This window comes from Agelaius tricolor, unplaced genomic scaffold (genome assembly GCF_023055355.1).
Source record: "Agelaius tricolor isolate 1412-34295 unplaced genomic scaffold, bAgeTri1.0.p SCAF_52, whole genome shotgun sequence".
NCBI classification, from domain to species: domain Eukaryota; kingdom Metazoa; phylum Chordata; class Aves; order Passeriformes; family Icteridae; genus Agelaius; species Agelaius tricolor.
Window position 1 is genome coordinate 1,383,256 of NW_027269312.1, and position 8,898 is coordinate 1,392,153.

The window sequence follows — 8,898 nt, forward strand, 5'->3', positions numbered from 1 at the left end:
GAACCTAAGCATGGCACCCTCATTCCTTCTGTCCCCCCTTCTCTGGGACCCCCATCCTGGGGCTTCCATTGCCCAGGATCTCCATGGCCCATCACCCCCATTCCCAAGGAAATCTCTCCCATTCATTCCATCCCCCGAAATCTCCCTTCCCCCTGGACCTTGATTCTCCCAGTACCCCCCATTCCCCTGGCACCCCATCCCTGGCCCACCCACCCCTGATGAGGGATTTATTACTGTTATAATTACTATAAATATTACTATTTATTGCTATTAATAAATTTTTCTTTTTACCCTTTTGAAGTTTTAAAGCCACTTTACCTTTTCCCTAATTCCATCTCAAAACAAAAAATAAATAAGACATTCCAATAAATTAATAAATAATTAGCCAACACTATACTCACCACATAAATTATTCCATTAATCAAAAAAATCTCGAATTAGCAAGCCAAAACCACTACACCCAAAATCCCTGGAGCCCACGCTGGCATGGGACTCCTATCCATGAGTCCCCCCAGCCCTGGGGACCCCATTCACATGGCATCCCCGCCCCTGGTGACTTCCCTCCTCAGGACCCCAAATCCCCCGAAACCCCATACCTGAGACCTCCCCATTGCCCTCGACACCCGTCTCTGGCTCTCCAAATCTCATGAGTCCCCAACTCCTGCCAACATCATCCCCCACCATGTCCCCAGACAATCCCATAATGTCCTCAGCCTGTGCCCTACTGTATCTCCACCTTTCCTCCACCCTGCCCCCACCAAGGGCCTCCACGTGGGGACGGACGTGACCTCGCTTCCTTCCCCTTCATCCAAAGAGCCACCAGCCAGGGGAGCAGGGGCCACAGCAGCGGGTGACAGCCAGTGCACATGGCTGGGGACACCGGGATGGCCGGGAAGGTGGCGCTGCTCCTGTGGGGTGAGTGCCCCGGGCACGGGCCTGACACCCTGGGGATGGGGAGGGGAGGGGGCACAGGGGGGCTGGGGGTCCCCTGAGGTCCCCAATGCCAGCAGAACCAGTCCATGGTACCCACAGTGGACCTTGGAGGGACTGGGGATGTAGGGTGCTTTGGGGACAGGAACAGGGGCAGGAATTTGGGGATGTGGGGACAGGAATGTGGGGACTGGCACCTTTCGGCTCAGGTAGCTCTGGGCATAGAGACAGAAGGGAACTGGGATGCAGGCACAGAAGGGGACAAGAACGGTGAGGATGTGGCCATGGGGATGGGATCATGGGGTTGGGATCATGAGCTGGTGGGGGTGACGTGGGCCAGCATGGCTTGTGTCCGTGGTGTCCTTGTGCCTGGGGTGTCCACAGTGTCCCCACGTTCTGCCTTGGCCCAGGGTGGCCTCGGTGTCCCTGTTCCCAAGGTGTCTGTGCCACATGGGTGTGGTGCATGGGTGGCTGTGACACAGAAATGTCTCCCTGCCTTGCCAAATCTTTTGGGGACCACCCAGACACAATTTCCCACAAGTACTGCTGTCCCCATGGGGACAGTTTGGTGACAGCCACCACACCCTGCACCCCAGATGGTGCTGTCCCCATGGTGCCACCCTCACCCAGCCCTGTCCCTTCTCCCTTCCACCTCAGACCCTCGGCCGCGCTGGTGAGTCCTCAGGGGATGCCATGGTCCCCCCCCCCGCTGTCGCCAGCCCTGCAGTGGTCCTGTCAGGCTGGTGTCCCCTGTCACCCACAGGTGCCCAGACCACCCAGCTCCTGGTAGAGCCCCCCTGGAGGCCAGCGGTGCTGTGGGACCGGGTGACACTGACCTGCCAGGGCTTGGGGACTGCTGGTGCCACCACCTGGTACAAGGATGGGCAGCGCTGGGGTCAGGAGGGACACGATTGCCTCAATGTCATCATGAAAGGCACCTACTGGTGTGACAGATCCAGGAGCGGGCTTAGCCCCCCTGTGAAAGTCACAGATGGTGAGGGGGGTTTGGGTGTCCCCAGGCTGGCACCCACAGGGACCTCGAGGGCTCTGGGTGGCCTCCACTCCATGGGTCTCCTCCTGTGTGACCAGAGCCTGTCCCCGCTCTGGGGACATCCCAGAGCATCCCTGAGTGGAGAACCCCATCTTGGAATTGGGGACCCCTGGTCTACAAGGAATTGGGGTATGATCGGACATAAAACGAGTTTCATAAAACACTGCCTAAAGTTATACTCAGGAGTATATACTCATGTAAACCTAGACGTCACAACCCTTGACTTTTGATGGAGTGTCTAAAAGCTTGGGTGACTGCTCGATGCTGTTCAAACACTTCTCAAACTCAGATGGGCTTGGTGCTGTGCCCATTTCCCTGGGCTGTTCCGGTTCGTGTTTATTTATCAGTTATCGTATCATGGTTTGTTTTCATGTACCCCGTGTTTTCCCCAAGTTGGTTTACCCCTAGGTTTTGCCTTCCCTCAAAGCTGTCCCTCATGCCATTCCCCACTCTATGTTCCAGCTCCTTCCTTGCCTGTCAAGATAATCCAGTTCTTTCATCCTGAACCTTCCCTGTCACTTTTGCCTTGGACCAATCCCTGATGCACAACCCCTTAGGAATTCCCCGATTGCTGGAAGCCCCACTGGCCCATGTGACCCACCCTCTGCTCCCATCTGTCCTAATTAGTCCCAAGCAAGGGATGTAATCCCCTCGCTCCTCCCCTGCAGATTCCTTATTGTCAATCGTTTGTATCCACCCCCTGAGTTGCACCCTGATGCAATCCCATGCACAGAAGTGCTGGCGGCTCTTTGCTGCTGAATCCTTCCCTTGGGAAAACCCTTTGCCTGTGGAAGCTCACAGCCAAGGATCCTCCTCCTTCTCTTTTGCCTGCTCCGTGCTGCAGTTAGTGGATCCTGAACCACTGAGCAGTGGCTCATCAGGTTCAGCCGCAGGCAGAACCCACGCCTTGGCCGTTCCCCGCTCCTGGCACAGTGCCGCAGTTTTCCCAAGAGCCAGCCCAGGCTCCACTGGGCTGCGTCAATAGGGAACCCGTCCCAGTGCCCGACCGTGCTCTGGGTGAAAATCCTTTTCCTGCTATGGAAATGAAACTTGCCCTGACCCAGCTCCCTGCCCTTTCCTCGAGTCCTGTCACTGGTCCCAACAGTGACGAGAGCTGCAGCAGCCCCTCTGATTCCCCTCAGGAGAATGTTGAAGACCACAATGACGCCCTTTCCTCTCCTCCAGGCTGAACAAAGTGGCCTCAGCTGCATCTAGGGCTTCCCCTCCAGACCACACCTTGCAGTCCTCCTTTACATTCTGGCTAATTACTTCGTATCTTTTTTTATTGTGCCGCCCAAAACTGCGCCCGTCTGCTTCCAGTGCTTCTCTTGGCTGCTGCTTCAGGGTATGGGCACCACCGTCAGAAACAAAGAACAGCTTCTCCTCCCAGAGTTATCCTTATCCTCCGCACTTCCACGTCTCTGCCTTGATGTTCACTGGGGAACTTGCCACTTTGTGGCCGCTCATTGCTGTGCTCAGCAGGGACACAGTTTTGTTTGGACATGAGCTGCCAGAGCAAGATATGCAGCAACTGAAGCCGAGAACAGCAGAGGCTGGGCAGATTTTGTTTTTTCCAGAATGCGGGAAAGAGAGTGAGAAAAGCACAAGGAAATTTCAGACTGTTACTTTGCAATCTAATTGCCCTGGAAAACAGCAATGAATGTTGCTCTGGTGCTACTGCCAATGCCTTCCATGAGAAAAATTCATTTCAGGAAGGAGCAACATCATCTGACAGAGACCAAGTGTGCCAGCACTTGCTCCAGGTGCTGCTGCCATCAGCCCCCGCAGGAAGGAGCACAGCCCCCAATGCACGTGGGCTTTGGCTCCTTCTGGCACAGAAGCCCCCCGGGGGCACAGTTCTCTGGGGCAAGAGATGGGCACCAGCACTGCCAGGGCTCGGGGGGTGGCAGCTCTGCTTGGCCGGGGACTCTGCCACACCTGCTGATGTCAGCGCTCCCCGGGCACCAGGCCTCAGAGCAGCATTCGTGCCTGGGCCCACACATTCCTTGTGCCTGTCACACTGGCAGGTTTAGGACGGCCACCAGCTGGGACGTGTCCCAAGGAGGCCGTGCCAGCTTCCCTGGAAGGCCCCGTGCCCTTCCCAGCGCGGCTGCGTCGGCAGCCCTGGGGGCTCCTTCTGCTGCCCTGAGCCCGCAGAGCAGGGCAGCGTTTGCTGATGCTCTGAGCCCTTCCTAAAGATCCTGTTGGCCTGGCTTAGACACCTGGGGCCAGGCATTCCTTGAAACCTGGGCCACTTTGGCTGGGCTGGGGGGGGGCCCCAAGGCAGGTGGCAGTGTGTGCAAGGGCCCTTGCTGACACGGTGCAGCTCGGTCACCGTGGCACGGAACGGAACCAGGTGTCCAAGGGCTCTTTGTGACACAGTGCAGCTCCATGGAACGGAATGGAACCAGGTGTCCAATGGCCCTTTGTGACACGTGGTGGCATAGGAGCTGGTGGTGACAAGAGCATGCCACAGTGCTCGGAGCACGCGACGGGACAGGACGGGACAGAGCGGTGCCGTGAGGAGCCCCTGCACAGCGCACTCGTTCGCGTCCCACCTGGAGCTTTTCGGAGGCGTTGTTCCTGTGGCTGAGCTCAAGGCCAGACCACAGTACTTGACCGGAGTCTCCTGTCCTTGTGGCAGGAGCCCTTGAGACCAAGTGCAGGACATTCTGTCCTGTAGCCTTCCTGAGGCTTCTTTCTTGAAGGTGCCTTCCAGGCACGACTGCACGACTTGGTGACTTGGAGATTTTCCAAGGCATCTCTCCTGCAAATAGCCACAAATCCAGTCAGAGACATGGAGCAGAAACCCTCGAGAGTTCCCAAGCTGGCCTGGGTGGAGGAGGAGGATGAAGGCCCTGGAGCTGCCCCGGCACAGCAGACTGAAGAGGTGGTGCCCTTCCAGCCACTGCAGGAGGATGAGTGGCAGAGCTGGGCCACAGGACTGGTGCCTGCTGCCAGCTTGGCCCCACGCCATGCCGTGCTGTGCAGTGTCGTGCCATGCTATCCCCTGGAGACATGCCCACGGACAGGATGGAAGAGGGGCAGAGCAGACACCCCGCAGTGGCCGTGCTCCATCCCCTGGGGCATGCCGGGGCTCTCTCTGCCTGGGGAGCGCAGGGCTGGGCTGTGTTCTCCGGCCTCTCCCGCAGCCCCTCAGCTCTGGCTGCGCTCGCTCTTTGCCAGGTGCAGCCCTGGAGAAGACACAAGAGCAGGAGCCCAGCCGTGGCCACTTGCGCAAAACCCTGAAGGTACCTGCAGCCACCCCTAGCTGGGCTGGGCCTGCTGTCCCTGCTCAGTCCAGCACCGTGTGTGGAGGACTCCATGCAACATCCCCGGCTTCTTGCCCTTCTCCTACAGTTCGCTTCCAGCTTCCTCAAGAGAATCGAGGAGGAAGAGACCATCGCGATGGGCTCAGGCCTCAGACCATACTCGCCCATCCTCCAAAGGAAGAACAGTGCTGCCCTGCTGTCTATGATTGTAGAGGAAGATTTTTACAATCCAAAGCAAGTAAGCAGCCTGTGGCCAGGCTTTGATCCTTCCAGCAATTGCTTGGCCTCCCAAGCCTTGCATGCTGGTTGCTGTGAGCCTTTCAGGCCCCATGGCAGTGTGGTGGCAAGGGAAGCACTTCTCTGGGGAAGCTGGGAACATTGCTCCCTCTGGCAGCTTTCCAAGTCTCCCCATGCCTTCTCCAGGTGCCTGCCATGGTCAGCTACATCCACCAGTGGCTCCTGGCCAATGATTCTGCTGAGCACAGGCTGGACAAGACTCTGCTGGATCTCACCGAAGCACAGCCAAATGACACAGTCATGATGCTCCTGCGTCTGGCCCCGTCCTGTGACAGGTATGGGGCCCACCTGCCCAGAGGGCTCAGGGCTCACCAGCCCATCACCCTGTACAGCCTGCCCCAGGTGTCTGAGCAACAGAGATTCCAGGGCCCTCTGGCTGCTCCCTTTCCCAGCCCTGGCATGTCAGCCCCTGAGCCTGCTGCCATGCTCCCTTGCTGCCTCTCAGGGCTCTGTCCCCACAGGGCTGGGCTGTCTGGCTGCTGCTGGCAGGTGGGCAGTGGGCACAGGCAGAACTGGCAGCCAGCTCAGCTCCCCCCGCTGCTGTGTCTGAGACCCCCTGAGACACAGCTCTAACTCCGCAGAGCTGCCATGGCCATGTGGAAGACCATCATGGGCTCAGCCAGGACTGCGGAGCTGGCGCAGCTGATCCTCCTGGATGTGCTGGGGAGCTGGCCAGAGCACAGCGCCTGCACCTCCAATGGGGACCAAACGGGTGTCTTTGCCCTGGCTGTGAGTTTCTGCAAGTGGCCTTTGCTGGCCCCAAGGCTGCCTCTCCAGCAGCTCTCCATCCTCCTTCCCCCACTGCATCTGCCTGGCCCAGGGGCAGCTTCAGGGCCACCAGGCCCCACGCTCCCCCTGCCAAGGTCTCTCCTGGCCTCTCCCTGCCAGGCTTGGGCCCTGCAACAGGGACACCTCGACACTGAGCACTGTCCCGGGGGGCTTTGTCCTTTGCAGGCAACCGTGGTGATGTGGAAGATCCTCCAGGTGCCCTGTCTCCCACGGATATTGAAGGTGTATTTCCCCCGCCTATTGGTGGATCTGCTCTTCCAAGTGTTCTTCAGCACTCTGGATATGCCAGAGAAGGTCAATGCCTTCTGCAAGGGATGCCAGGAAGAGCACGGCCTTGCCACCAGCCCCAACAGCTGCTTCGTGCCAGTCTTCCTGTACCTGCCACATGGCCCGCCAAGGAGTCAGTGCTGCCGGTGTGACCTGGGCTTTGCTCTGCACACAGCTTTGCAGTGCAGACCCTGAAGTCCCTGCTCTGCCTTCTCCGTTGCGAGGATGTGGTGGTGGCAATGGAAGGCAGGTGTGCCTGGGACACCCTGCTCTCTGTTAACACTTACCACTTTGCTGTGGCTCTGCTTGCCAGGTGAGACCCCTGTCTCCCCACTGTCTCTAACATTGGTGCTCTGTGCCCAGGTGCCCCACAAAGTGCCCGTGGTCATGGGCCAGAGGGCCTTGTCACTGAGGGATGGCCAAGCAGACTGGAAAATGCTGGGAGAGGAGGATGCCCATGAGCAACCAACTCCCAGACGGCCCACATCCCTTTGCTGGAAGGGTGCTGGGGAAAGATGAGAACTGGGTGAGTCACTCCTGGGAGAGGTTTGCCCCACTGGCTCAGGGTCTTGTTTCCTTTTTCCCCTCTTCAGAGAAATTTACCACTTAGCCATCCACTTTTGTTCCGTGGTTGCATTCTACCTGCTCGCCCTGTTCGGCAAAGTGATGCCATACTGGGATTTCCCTGCCCTGGCATTCCTTGTGGAGGTGAGCTTCAAGGCCAGCACTGCCTGGCTGAGCTGCCTCCCAGCTCTCTGGCCTCTCGTAGCCACGGCTGCCAGGATAGTGCCCGTGCCCTGTGCTGCTGACTGGGCCCGGCCCTGTGCGCTTCTGGGCTCCTGCCGGCCGGCTCCCCTCCCTGTCACTGCCCAGTGCCTTTCAGGTCCTCGAGTGCCTGGACTTGAGGGAATGCAGTGACAGTGTTCTGGAGATCCTGGCACAGAACCCGCAGAGCGAGCACATGGCCAGGCGTTACTTGGCACTCCGAGGCCTTGTAGTGCTGGGCAAGAATCCCTTGATAGTGAGAAGGGGACAGTGGCTGAAGCCATGCAGGCAGTGTGGGGCTGGGCAATGCAGTCGCTTGGCCTTGGCTGGGCTTCAGGCTCTGGGGCAGCTGCTCCCAGTTCCCCTGCCTCCCGCTTCAGCTGCCCCAGCGCTTCGGGACAGGCCTTTGGCCTCTGGGCCCTGCGGCAGCAGTGCGGCCTTTCACAAAGTCGTGTTCCGCACAGGCCCAAAAAATGCGGAGCCTGACTGAAAGTCTTGTGGAGCTCCTGGAGGAAAATGATAATGACATGATCAGGATGACCATTCTTCTACTCAGATATTTGCTCCTGGATAATGGTGCCCCAATAGCCACCCCCATGGCCCTGCAGCTGGCTGAGGCGCTCCTGCCACTCTTTGACCGCGTAAGGCTCTGTGCCCACAGTCACGGCTGCTGCCCGGACACTTGGTGCCCTGTGCAGATGCAGGCCTGTGCCCCAGGGGCCCTGAAGCAGCTGATGCTCAGGTCTTTTGCCCTTTCCTTTCATACAGGATGATATCCAGGTGCAGCTGAGCTCCATGTCTGTCTTTCAAGAGATGCTGGACATATTAACAGAAGAGGGAAGAAAGGCCCTGAAGTCCCACATGCGCCAGAGCCTGCTCCCACTCTACTTCCACTGCCATGATGAGAATCAGATTGTTGCTGAGGTGAGCACTTGTGGCCACCTGCTGTCCCCCTGGCATGGGGTTGGGCTGCCTCCTGCCCTGGCACCTTGCGGGCTGCAGCCTCCTCCAGCCTGGGATGCTCCTGTGCCCTGGCCTGTGGGGCCATCTGTGCCTCTCTGCTGCTCTCCAGGCCTCCTGGGAAACGCTGCATTCTTCAGCCCGATTCCTGAAGAGGAGGGATATCGAACAAATGCTACACGTGGATCAGAGCTTTGGCGAGTGCCTGGTAAGAGCAGCCGAGAACCCCCAGCCTCAGCCTGGAGAAGGCCCCTGAGGGCGGTGCTCATGGTGCGGGGCTGGCAGCTGTGCCCCTGGCCGCTGCTGCAGGCAGAGGCCGCGCGGGCTCTTCTCCAGGCTCCCGTGGGACCGAGGCGGGTGTCCATGGAGCCCCGGCCCGGCGGGGCTGCGGGGCGGCACGGCGGCTCCCCGGGCAGCCGCCGTCCCTCTGCCCCCTCCCCTCGGGAGCCCTTGGCCGGTGGCTGCTGTGGCCACGCCTCAGGGCGGTGCAGGCAGGGGAGGCCGGGGCCGGGCTCAGGCAGTGGCCGGCCCGGGGCTGAGCCCGCGCCAACGCTTCCCTCCTGCCGC